Below are 13,287 nucleotides of genomic sequence, written 5' to 3'. Positions count from 1 at the left end.
AGAGCAGAATTCGGCCATTCGGCCCATCGAGTCTGCTCCGCCATTCAATCATGGCTGAATTTTTCCCCCAATCGCTATTCTCCTGCCTTCTCCCCATAACTCTTAACACCCTTGGCCTCCACAGCCATCTGTGACAATGAATTCCACAGATTCGCCACCCTCTGGCTGAAGAAATTCCTCCTCATCTCTGTTCTGAAGGGACGTCCCTTTATTCTGAGGTTGTGCCCTCAGATCCTGGACTCTCCCACTGATGGGAACATCCTCCCCACATCCACTCTATCCAGGTCTTTCAGTATCCGGTAGGTTTCAATGAGATCCCCTTTCATCCTTCTGAACTCCATCAAGTACAGGCCCAGAGACATCAAACGCTCCTCATAGGTTAAGCCTTTCATTCCTGGGATCATTCTTGTGAACCTCCTCTGGACCATCTCCAGGGTCAGCACGTCCTTCCTCAGATATGGGGCCTAAAATTGCTCACAATATTCCAAACGCGGTCTGAGCAACACCTCATAAAACCTCGGCAGTACTTACGCAAGAGACTGCAGATGCTGGAATCTGGATTAACAAACAATCTGCTGGAGGAACTTAGTGTGTCAATCAGCATCTGTGGAGGGAAAGGATTTGTGCATGTTTCTAGTCCCAATGCAGGGTTTTGGCCCAAAACGTTGACAATTCCTTCCCCAACCTCCCCCCCCATAGATGCTGCTCAACCTGCTGAGTTCCTCCAGCACATTGTTTGTTAAAAGGTCCTTTCTTGGGAAAGAGAGGATTCACTGGCTGCAAGACATCCCAAGGTTGCAAAAGGTGCCATAGAAATACAAGTCATTCCTTCCTCAGGGTGAGATTGGCAAGACCAGCATTTATTCCCCATCCCTAATCAACCCCTGAGAAGGTGGGTATGAGCCGCCTTCCTGAGCTGCTGCAGTCCTTCTGGTGAAGGAGCTCCCACAGTGCTGTAAGGAAGGGAGTTCCAGGATTTAACCCCAGAGACCATGAAGAAATGGCGATATATTTCCAAGTCAGGATAGTGTGTGACTTGGAGGGGAACCTGCAGGGATGCATCAAGGTTTTAAGAACTGTCCAGAGCCAAAATCCCTGCACTTCAGTGAGCCGATGGTCTGGTTACTATGCTGGTTCATGTCTCAGTGCCTCTATCTCAGGACCCCTTCTGGTTTATAAATCATTTCTAGTTTGAAACAATTCCACTTGACTTCAGCTTTTTGAAAGGAAACCAATCAATTTCCCGGACATTTATTAAAGCCTCTCTGCTCCTTACATTCTCGCTAAGTAGTTTATCTTTCATTTCCTCACGTTAGTTACAGTAATATGATACTGGAAGACTGACACCAATTCATTAATTAGAAATCTTTCTCAATGCTTTTCAAGAACATGAACTTAATACTGTCAGATTGTGTGAGGCACCACACATACACGCAATACACAGAAAACACACGATACGTCACACAGCCCAATCACAATCCCACAACACACACGCCAGCTCCGCTGTCATTTAACAAATACTTTATTGTTCATTCCCAGTATCTGCAAGAGATATTTCCCTGTCCTGATAAGATTGCAGAGAACTGCTTCTTCAACTTGGCAAAGCAAGTTTAACACACCTAGGTGCTCGATTTCAAACAAGAGCCAAGACGTTTGCTTTACATATCCCTCCCCCACTTCCTCTCCCAATGAAACCCTCCTTGGATTTCTCTCCTTCCCAGTACCGATGAAGGGCCACAGACCTGAAACACAAATGGTTTCTCCCTCCACAGACTCTGCCTCACCTGCTGAATATTTGCAGCATTTTTTGTTTTTATTGAAGAGTCAAAGCTTGTTGTTCTGGAGTCACAGACAGGCCCAGAAGTTAGAAGGAAAGCTGGTCGCTTTCCCCAGTGGATACAACAAACCAGTGTTTTTTTTAAATTTAAAAATTAGTTCCAGTTTTTAAACTTCCAAATGAGTTAGGTTTAATTCTAATTCTTAAATTGCCCTAGCAGTAAACTTCAGCATCAGCCACCTGGTGAGAGACCAGTGTTCTGTCACACCCAATCAATGGATGACTCAACAACGCTTCAATAATATCAGGTGAATTATGTTCAAAATCTCTGCCAGTAAATCTTCCTTATCAGAAACCTTTTCCAAAAGAGCCCATCAGATGCTGTGGAGGTTTGTTGCACTGCCGGTTCCAACAGTAAATCCTGCTTCTGCAGCAGATCCCTCACAGCTCTGAAACGGTTAAACCGACACCCTGCCGAACGATAACAACTGTCAAACGTGTGGGCCATCCCAAAATGGTCACCAGAGATAAGGAGTGCTGAGCTGGCATTGATGTGAAATAATGTCACACAGCTCCCTTTAATCTGTGAGATTAATTGGGAGAGGAGATGGCTTCTTAATAATGTAAAAAAAGGAGCTGGAGTGGACCATTCAGCCCCACTAGCCTGCCCCACCAGTCAATAATATCACGATGGGTTCGATCTTATTTTGATCCACTCCCGACAGTGCGAGATTCTGTCTCATAGTTTCATAGAAAGTACAGTACAGTACAGGCCCTTTGGCCCACAATGTTGTGCCAACCTCTAAACCTCGCCTAAGACTAACTAAGCCCTTCCCCCCTACATATCCCTCTATTTTAAATTCCTCCACATGCTTATCTAGTAATCTCTTGAATTTGACCAACGTACCTGCCTCCACCACCACCCCAGGCAGCTCATTCCATGCCCCAACCACTCTCTGGGTGAAAAACCTCCCTCTGATATCTCACAAGATCACAAGGGAGCAGGAGTAGGCCATTTGGCCCATTGAGTCTGCTCCAAAGAAAAGAAAGCGAAAAAAGAAAAAGAAATGAGAAATGGGGGAATGTCCGTGAGAGAGAAAAAAACTATCCCTTTCTAGCCCCAATTTCCAGCCTTATTCCCATATCCCTTGATATCTTGACTAATTAGATAACTATCTATCTCCTCCTTAAACACCTCCAATGATAGGGCCTCCACTGCTGTACGTGGCAAAGAATTCCATAAATTCACTACCCTCTGGCTAAAGAAATTTCTCCTCATCTGTTTTAAACCGGTACCCTCTAATTCTAAGATTGTGCCCTCTGGTCCTGGACTCACCCACCAAGAGAAACAGCTTAGCCACATCTACTCTGTCCAGTCCTTTCAACATTCGAAATGTTTCTATGAGGTCCCCTCTCATTCTTCTGTATTCCAGTGAGTACAGTCCAAGAGCTGACAAACGCTTATCGTATGTAAGCCCTTTCATTCCAGGAATCATCCTCGTAAATCTCCTCTGAACTCTCTCCAACATCAGCATGTCCTTCCTAAGATATGGGGCCCAAAACTGCACACAGTATTCCAAATGAGGCCTCACTACTGCCCCATAGAGCTTCATCAACACCTCCCTACTTTTATACACTATACCTCTCGAAATGAATGCCAACATAGCATTCACTTTCCTTACCACTGATCCGACCTGGTGGTTAACCTTTAGGGTATCCTACACGAGTACCCCCAGGTCCCTTTGTACGTTTATTTCTGTTTCCAAAGTGTACAACCCACCCATTACTTTAAAGCCATGCCCTCTTGTATTGAGCATTGGTGCCCTGGGAAAGAGGCGCTGGCTGTCCACTCTATCTATTCCTCTTAATATTTTGTACACCTCTATCATGTCTCCTCTCATCCTCCTTCTCTCCAAAGAGTAAAGCCCGAGCTCCCTTAGTATCTCCTCATAATCCATACTCTCCAAACCAGGCAGCATCCTGTTAAATCTCCTCTGCACCCTTTCCAACATTTCCACATCCTTCCTATAATGAGGCGACCAGAACTGGACACAGTGTGGTCTAACCAGAGTTTTGTAAAGCTGCATCATTACCTTGCAGCTGTTAAACTCGATCCCACGACTTATGAAAGCTAACATCCCATACGTTTTCTTAACTAGAAAGCTTTCTCGGCTTTGAATACTTTCAGTCTCTGCCTCACCAGCCCTCTGCAGCAGAGGATTTCAAAGATCCAACCCTGCGAGAGAAGAAATTCCTCCTCATCTGTCCGAATCCCTGAGTCTGAAACGATGATCCTCCTAGTCCGGATACCCCCACTGGGAGAAACATTGTCTCAGCATCCACCCCGCCAATCCCCTCCTAGTCTAACACCTCAATGAGATCACCTCTCATTCTTCTCAACCCCAATGAGTACGGGCCTAAAGTCACAGAATTATACAGCAGGGATACAGCAGGGAAACAGGCCCTTCAGCCCAACTCGTCCATACTGACCAAGCCGCCTACCTGAGTGAGCCCCATTTGCCAGCGTTTGGCCCATATCCCTCTAAACCTTTCCTGTCCATGTGCCCATCTAAATGTCTTTTAAATATTGTAGTTGTACCCACCTCTTACCACTTCCTCTGGCAGCTCGTTCCACACATCCACCACCCTCTGGGTGAAAAACTTACCCCTCAGGTCCCTTTAAATCTTTCCCCTCTCACCTTAAACCTGTGCCCTCTAGTTTTAGACTCCCCAACCCTGGGGAATGACTGTGACCATTCTGCTTATCGACAGCCCTCACGAGTTTATAAACCTCCATAAGGTCACCCCTCAGCCTCCTTCACTCCAGGGAAAACAGTTCCAGCCTGTCCAGGCTCTCCTTATAGCTCAATCCCTCCAGTCCCAGCAACATCCTTGTAAATCTTTTCTGCACCCTCTCCAGCTTAATGACGTCCTTCCTAAAGCTGGCCGACCAGAACTGCACACAATACTCCGTGCAGTATCACCAATGTCTTATACAACTGTAACGTGACATACCAACTCTTGTACTCAGTGTCCCAACCCATGGACGGAAGAGTGTCAAACATCTTCTCCACTAGCATGTGTACCTGAGGGCCTGCTCAACCTCTCATCATACGAGGAATGTGATCTTTCTCAGAACTGCCTCCAGTGCAAGTGAAACCTTTAAATAAAGCAGCAGAAACCGTGCAGTGTGATCCAAGTGTGGTCAGACAATTCCGCGTAAAGTTGCAGCACAGCTGCCTTATTTTCACTCTCTCTAATAGTGGCCAAGGTCCCACTTTCCTTCCCAATCACTTGCCACATCTGCAAGCAGATCCTTCTGGATCACATAGAGTTCCCTCTACACCACACATTCTGCAGGCTCTCTCCACTTAAACAATGTTCTGCTGGATTCCTCCTACCAAAGTGGACAGTGTCACTTTCCTTCACGTAATTGCCACAGTTTTGCAACCTCACTGAACCATTCCATATCTTTTGCAGACACGTTGCCCTATCCACACCTTGCTTTCCTACCCATCTCTGTATGACAGCCAGGTTTGCTGACAGTACCTTCATTTCTTTCATCCAAGACATTGACTTAGACTGTAATCACCAAAGCTCTGCGGCTAGTTACTACTCGCTGGTTACCAATCTGCACATAACCCATTTATCCTGATTCTGTTTTGTTAGTTAATTAAACCCTTTACCAAAATAGTAACCCCAATTCCATAAGTTCTTGTGCAGTAACCTTTAATGTGGCACTTTATCATATGCCTTCTGGAAATCCAAATATATTACATCTACTAGTTCCCCTTTATCCACCCTGCTCATGATATCATCAAAAGATCTCTAACAAATTTGTCAACACACAATTTCCTTTCATAAAACCAGGTTGACAGCTCAAATAGTTTTTCATTTTCCAAATGCCCTGCCATAGCCTCCTTAATATTGACTTCAGCATTTGCATAATGACAAATGTTAGACTAACCGCTTTCTATCCCTCCCCTTTGTTGAAGAGTGGCGTTATGTTTGTGGTTTTCCAATCCCTGGGACCTCCCCAGATTTGAGGGGATGGCGGATTACAACCAACTCATCCGTCACCTCTGCCACCTTTCCCTTTAAGACTCTCGGGTACAAGCCGTCAGGTCCAGAGATTTGTTGACCTTTAATCTCATTGGTTTGCCTGGTGCCTTATCTTGAATGATTGAGATTGTTAACATTCTTGCCTTCCTTTTGTCCCCTGGATTTTCTTCTATTATTAAAATGTTTTTAGCTTTTTCTACAATGACGACAGATGAAAAATATTTCTTTTAAGTCTCTTCCACTTCCTTAACTAGAACACAGAACGGTACAGCACAGGAACAGGCCCTTTGGCCCACAATGTCTGCGCCGAGCACGATGGCAAATTAAACTAATCCCTTCTGCCTGCATATGATCCACATCCCTCCATTCCCTGCATGGTCAGGTGTCTATCTAACAGACCCTTGAATACCACTATCGCATCTGCTCCCACCACCACCCCTGGCAGCCTGTTCCAGGTACCCACCACTCTCTGTGTAAAAAACTTTCCCCCCTCACTTTAAAGTTACACCCTCAGGTAGTCAACATTTCTACCTTGGGGAAAAGACTGACTGTCCTCCCTGTCTGTGCCTCTCATAATTTTATAAACTATCAGGGCTCCCCTCAGCCTCCAATACTCCAGAGAAAACAACCCAAGTTTGTCCAACCTTTCTTTATAGCTCATGCCCTCTAATCCAGGCAGTATCCTGGTGAACCTCTTCTGCACCCTCTCCAAAGCCTCCACATCCTTCCCGCAACAGAGCGACCAGAACAGCACACAGCACTCCAAGCGCGGACTAACCAACGTTTTATACAGCTGCAATGTGACTTCCTGACTCTTGTACTCAATGCCCCGACCAATGAAGGCATGCGTGCCGTATGCCATCTTTGTCAGCCTATTTCCCATTATTAAGTCCCTAGTTTCACCCTCTGAGGGTCAACGAGGAAGCTGTTTATTATCCAGAAATCTCTTTATACCCTTCCCTGGGACTGTAGGTGGGTCAGCTTTAGCACCGTGGGCTACACTCTTGCCTCGAGACAGAAGGTTGTGGGTCCAAGTTCCCGAGCACAAAACCCTAGTCCAACAAGTGCCACCCTGCTGGAGGTGCTGTCATTTGTACTGGACATTAAGTGCCCTGCCCACTCTCCCAGGTGGGCAGCGAAGATTGTAGGCAACTGCTCTGAAAAGCAGGGGCGTTCTCCCCAGTGTTATGGTGCGGACATTTACCCCTCAGTATCGCCAAAGCACAGACAATCTGATAATTACCACATCTGTGAGATCTTGCTGTGCACAAATTGAGCGCTGCCGCTCTTACAATAGTGTACATGTGGGGTATTAGAGTCACGCAGCACAGAAACAGGCCCTTCAGCCCACAGTGTCCTTGCTGGCCATCAAGTGCCTATCTACATTAACCCCATTTCCCAGCATTCGGTCTGGACCTTCTCTGCCTTGGTGATTCAAATGCTTGTTCCGATTCTTCTTAAATGTTGCAAGAGCCTCTGCCTCCACCACCCCCTCAGGCAGTTCGTTCCAGTTTCCAACCACCCTCCAGGTGAAAAGAAATTCTTCCTTGGATCCCCTCTAAACATCTTGTTCCTCACTTTAGATAGATACTCCATCGGGAGTATCTACAGGAGGCGCTGCCTCAGGAAGGCAACATCCATCATCAAAGATCCCCACCGTCCGGGCTGTGCCATCTTCTCGCAGCTCCCATCGGGCAGGAGGTACAGAAGCCTGAAGTCCCACACCACCAGGTTCAGGAACAGCTACTTCCCTTCAACCATTTAGTTCTTGAACCAACCGGCACAACCCTGATCACTACAGTTTAGCAACACTATGACCACTTTGCACTAAAATGGACCTTGTGGTTTTTTTTTGTTCTAGTTGTGTTCTTTCTTGTAAAAATTGTATTTAATTCAAGACAAGCTTTTCACTGTACCTCAGTACATGTGACAACAATAAACCAATACTGGCCAATAAAAAATGGAAGGGGTGCTAAGAACAAGAGGGCATAGGTTTCAGATCAGAGGCGAGAGACTTAAAAGGGACATCAGGGGCAGCTTCTTCACAGAGGGTGGTGCGTATTTGGAACGAGCTGCCAGGAATAGTGGTTGATGCTGGCACATTAGCAGCATTTAAAAGCCATCTAGGTGAGTATATGGATAGGAGAGGTTTAGAGAGCTATGGGCCAAACACAGGCAGATGGAACTAGCTCATGGACGAGTTGGGCTGAAAGGCCTGTTTCCATGCTGTATGACTCTCTAAAATGCAGCCCTCTAAAACAGCTGAACAAACCCTAGCCAGCTCATAGGGGAGAAGAGGTCAGTCCCCAAACCAGCCAGCACTGCCAAAACCACACCAGTTCTACAAGTTCTCTGGAAGTTCACAGACAGCTAAAACTAGCCCTTGCCAATCTCCAGCATCATCCGCCCACCCAACCACTCCCCTGCAGTTGGCCATGGCCTGACTGCAGCCTCAGTGCGGAGGCGAGGTGGCCTGGGAACTCATTCCCCTGGGATTAGTTCTGGGAGCCTTTGCTCGAACATAAATAGCCTGCCATTCCACAAATACACGTTGCCAGGAGGGCTGTGATGGAAGGTGGGGCAGCTCAGGCTGGTGGGAAGATCACAGAGGTGACAGTAATTCCACAGTGAAAGGGAGAAAGTGACCGGGCACACAGAGACCAGCCTGTGGGTCGGGGTGCAAGCAAGGGCAGACGCACCAAGTGGGGAACCGCAGCCAAGGTGAGTGGCTCCACACTGCAGGCACTCGGTATCAGTGCAACCAGGGATCGAGGGCTGCCCTGCGAGGGCAAATCATTGGTATTGGAATTGGTTTATTATTGTCACTTGTACCGAGGTACAGTGAAAAGCTTGTCTTGCATACCAATTGTACAGGTCAATTCATTACACAGCGCATTGAGGTAGTACAGGGTAAAACAATAACAGAATACAGAGTAAAGTGTCACAGCTACAGGGAAGTGCATTGCAGGCAGAAAATAAGGTGCAAGGTCACAACAAGGTAGATTGTGAGGTCAAGAGTCCATCTTATCATATAAGGGAACCGTTCACAGTGGGAAAGAAGCTGGCCTTAAGCCTGGTGGTATGTACTCTCAGGCTCCTGTATCTTCTGCCTGATGGGAGAGGGGAGAAGAGAGAATGACCCGGGTGGGTGGGGTCTTTGATTATGCTGGCTGCTTCGCCAAGACAGTGAGAGGTATAGACAGAGTCCATGGAGGGGAGGATGCTTTCCGTGACGTGCTGGGCTGTGTCATTCATTCCTCCAATCACACTACCATAGAAATAGGAGGCCATTCATTCCTTTGACCTGCTGCCAGCTCTTTGTAGAGTGGTTCACTCAGTCCCTCATTTCCATCCTGTTTCATAGAATAGAACAGCACAGGAACAGACCCTTCAGCCCACCATGTCTATGCCAACCATAATGCCATTCCAAACTAATCTCTTCTGAATGCTCAAGGTCCATATCCCTCCATTCGCCTCCTGTTCGCGTTTCTGTCCAAATGCCTCTTAAACGCCACTATCGTATCTGCCTCCACCCCCACCCCTGGCAGCCTGTTCCAGGCACCCACCACTCCCTGTGTAAAAAAACTTGCCCCGAACATCTCCTTTAATTTTCCCCCCCTCACCTTAAATCCACGCCCTCTAGTATCTGACATTTCTACCCTGGGACAAAGATTCTGACCGTCTATCCTATCTCTGCCTCTCACAATTTTATAAACCTCTATCAGGTCTCCCCTCAGCCTCCACTGCTCCAGAGAAAACAACCCAAGTTTGGCCAATCTCTGCTTATAGCTAATACTCTGTAATCCTGGCAGCATCCTGGTGAACCTCCTCTGCACCCTCTCCAAAGCTTCCACATCCTTCCTGTAATGGGGTGACCAGAACTGTACACAATACTCCAACTGTTGCCTAATCAATGTTTACCACCCTGTCTACTTGTGTCACCACTTTCAGGAAGCTAATGGACTTGAACCCAGAGGTCCCTCTGTACATCGATGCTGCTAACAGTCCTGTCATTTACTGTAGACAAGATCTTCCTCTGAAGATCCTGACTGACTCTGTTTGCAGTGCCATCCAAGCTTCAGGTCACTGTCCTGTCCCGTCTAATCCATGCCTCCGGTCTTTGAACTATCTGCCAACGGGAACAGATTCTCCACCACCTACCCACTTGGATCAAGACAGGTTCTGCCGCATGGACATCATCCATGGAAACAGTGCTGGTATGTAAATCCACGGGGCAGGACCGTAGCAGAGCTGGTGGAGCCACTGCCTCACAGCTTCAGAGACCCCAGGTTTAATCCTGACCTCCGGCACTGCGGAGTGAAAGTGATGCAGTTCCAAATACACCGTCACTTTCCCTCAGACTCACACTGCAACAGTCCACATTAAAGCCACTCCACTGCCCACCTCTCCCCATCTATCACCCCCTCTAACCCCTGCACCCGTCTCTGTAAGCCCCTCGAGCCTCCACACCCCATTCTCTCCGCAACCCCATCCGGCTCCTGCACACCTCCCTGTCTCTAATACCCCCTCCCTCTCTGTAGCCTCTATTCAGACCTCTCGATCCTCCCCATCTCTGTCACTCTGTGCTCTCAGCTACCTGTGCTCCCAGATCCACAGTACCTGCCCTAACCTTAACTCTGCTCCTTTTAAAAACTTCTTAAAGCTTCCACTGACAAGGGTGTGATAACCTGTCCCACTACCTCACGCAGGTCCCTGGGATCGCTCTCCAGTGAAGAGGTACATTGAGAGTGCTACATAATGGACATTGAAATCCTTCTCCCAAGTAACGTTGTATGCTGGCAGCGAGACCACCGGTTGTCAACAGGATTTCCTGCAGCCAGCCTCACCAGGGTTATAAACCCCACAGAAACTGCCACAACCCCCAGCAAAACCATTCCGGTGATCCATGATCCATTTCCACAGACAAGGCAGTGAACCTCCCCCATCTCCCCACTCTCATGGACAATTTAGAATTCCACTGAAAATCTACCATCGACCAACATCACCGAACCAAATGACCCAGTCACTCTCACATGGCTCCTGGTGGGAGCTTACTGTGCACCCGCTGGTTGCAAAGCACTTTGGGATGCCTTGAAAGGGATGAGATAGGCGCTACAGAAACCCAGCTTCCTTCTTTAAGAGTTTGGCACCATTTCAGTTACAGCAACAGCCACCCCCATCCCTCCCTCCCTTCTCCCAACCCCCCCCACCCTCCCTTCTCCTCCCCCTTTCCCCTCCCTTCTCCTCCCCCTTTCCCCTCCCTCCCCTCTTTCCCCCCTCCTCCCCTCTCCCTCTTCCCCCCCGCCTCCCCTCTCCCTTCTCTCTTCCCCCCTCCTTCCCCTCTCCCCCTGCCTTCTGCTCCCTCTCTCCCCTCTCCCTCCCTTCTCCTCCCCCTCCCTGCTCTCCCTCCTCCTCCCCCTCCCTGCTCTCCCTCCCTCCCTCCTTCTCTCCCCCCACCCCCTCTCCCCACACCCTCCTGGAAAACCACCCGCGGGTTGTTTTATTAATAGCTGGGAACAGAAATAGTTCTGCTGGGCTGCTGTTGCTGAGGGGGTTAATTATTAAACAGCAGCGCCGGCTCCCTCACACAACAGCAGAGGCACCGCCACAGCCCGGAAACTCCACGCTCCCTTCAGTATGAGGGTTAATGAAGAGGCAGCGCCAGTTTAATTAGCCTCACTTGACTGATTGACACTTGTTGGGGAAGGGGAGGGGGTGCAGCAGATTGTTTCTCCTACTTACAGAGCTTCCTGGCAGCCACTGAGCCTCCCAAAGGCTGGAGTCGTTGGAAGAGTCCCTTGGTTAGACGGAGTTAGCACATTTCTGTGAGTCCAGGCTCTGTGCTAACGACAAGCACTCTCTCTCTCCCCCCCCCCCAAAGCTCGATGCATTTAACACACAAACAAGTTTGAGAGCCCTGGTTCCTCCCATTTGTGCACGGTCGGGTTGGGCTGCCAGTGTCCAATCACACGGTAGGAAGTTCCACACCGGCTGCCGGCAGGAGCTGCCTTCACCAGCTCCCCAACTACGGGCAGCCTGGGTTTAAATACCCCGGGCAGACCCGTCCCTCCGCTGCCAGCTCTCCAGAGCTTGTTTTTTTATTAGGGGGAAGTCTTTGCTCGGAGTTGCATCGGGAAGCCTGCACTCTGGTGTCACCGGTGGACACAAGCCCCGCTAATTAGCCGCACCGCTTGCGGGGTTTCAGCGGATTCCTGGCGCCTAACCCGTCCCAGACCAGGTTGGGGGGGGGGGGGGTGGTTTAACCCCGGGTCCTAGGGATGGGGAGTCGGTGTCCCAACCAGGTGAACTCCTCCACCCCAATATAGCGCGGAAACAGGCCCTTCGGCCTAACTCGTCCATGCTGACCAAGGTGCCTACCTGAGCCAATCCCATTTACCAGCACTCGGCCCATGTCCCTCTAAACCTTTCCCATCCATGTACCTGTCCGAGTACCCTTTCAATGTTGTTAACGTACCTGCCTCAACCTTCCTCTGGCAGCTCGTTCCATGTACGCACCACCCTCTGGGTGAAAAAGTTGCCCCTCAGGTCCCTTGTAAATATCTCCCCTCTCACCTTAAACCTGTCTCTCGCTGCCTTGGTGAAGCAGCCAGCATAATCAAAGACCCCACCCACCTGGGACATTCTCTCTTCTCCCTTCTCCCATCAAGCAGAAGATACAGGTGCCTGAGGGCACGTACCACCAGACTTTAAGGACAGCTTCTACCCCACTGTGATAAGACGATTGAACGGTTCCCTTATACGATGAGATGGACTCTGACCTCACGATCTACCTTGTTGTGACCTTGCACCTTATTGCACTGCACTTTCTCTGCAGCTGTGACACTTTACTCTGTACTGTTACTGTTTTTACCTGTACTACATCAATGCACTTTGTACTAACTCAATGTAACTGCACTGTGTAATGAATTGACCTGTACGATCGGTGTGAGAGACAAGTTTTTCACTGGACCTCGGTACAAGTGACAATAATAAACCAATACCAATACCGTCTGCTTCCTCTTTCCTCAGCCCTGGGAATAAGACTGAGTGCATTCATCCTGTCATCACTGCAGAGGTGTGACTGCATCCGCACTTCTGGTCCCCAGCCAGCGCCACTCCCCCAACCCCAACCCTCACCCCTCCCCCTTCCCCCCCCCCCCCCCCCCCCCCCTCCACCTGGTCTCCCATCCACCCTGAGCCCCAGCGCAGTGCCGCCCCCGGACACAGTCACTCACCCTTGGCACTGCTGCTGCCCAGTTTATATCAGAACTGTAAACCCATTTGACTCCAAAACTTAGAATATTTCTCATTTCAGACTGTGTGGCCACCGAATTTTTTTTCCAAAAATTGAAAGAAAAATAGTTACCTTGAAATATTAAAATTTAAAAACAAACCACTTCCTGGCCACGGACTGGTACGTGGGTGGGAACACTCCCAGCCACAGACTG

At 48.8% G+C, this 13,287-nt stretch overlaps 1 protein-coding gene across 1 annotated transcript in view; it reads right to left on the bottom strand.

The window, feature by feature from the left end:
• The window catches only part of mical2a (microtubule associated monooxygenase, calponin and LIM domain containing 2a), a 221,235-nt gene extending 209,506 nt beyond the window's left edge, over positions 1 to 11,729 (bottom strand). The window contains exon 1 of the mRNA XM_052029660.1: positions 11,582 to 11,729. The gene's annotated coding sequence lies outside the window, so the exon portion shown is untranslated. The remainder of the gene's footprint in view (positions 1 to 11,581) is intronic.
• Between the last annotated feature and the right edge of the window lie 1,558 nt (positions 11,730 to 13,287).

This window comes from Pristis pectinata, chromosome 14, assembly GCF_009764475.1.
Source record: "Pristis pectinata isolate sPriPec2 chromosome 14, sPriPec2.1.pri, whole genome shotgun sequence".
NCBI classification, from domain to species: domain Eukaryota; kingdom Metazoa; phylum Chordata; class Chondrichthyes; order Rhinopristiformes; family Pristidae; genus Pristis; species Pristis pectinata.
This window is presented reverse-complemented; position numbering and strand designations above follow the sequence as displayed.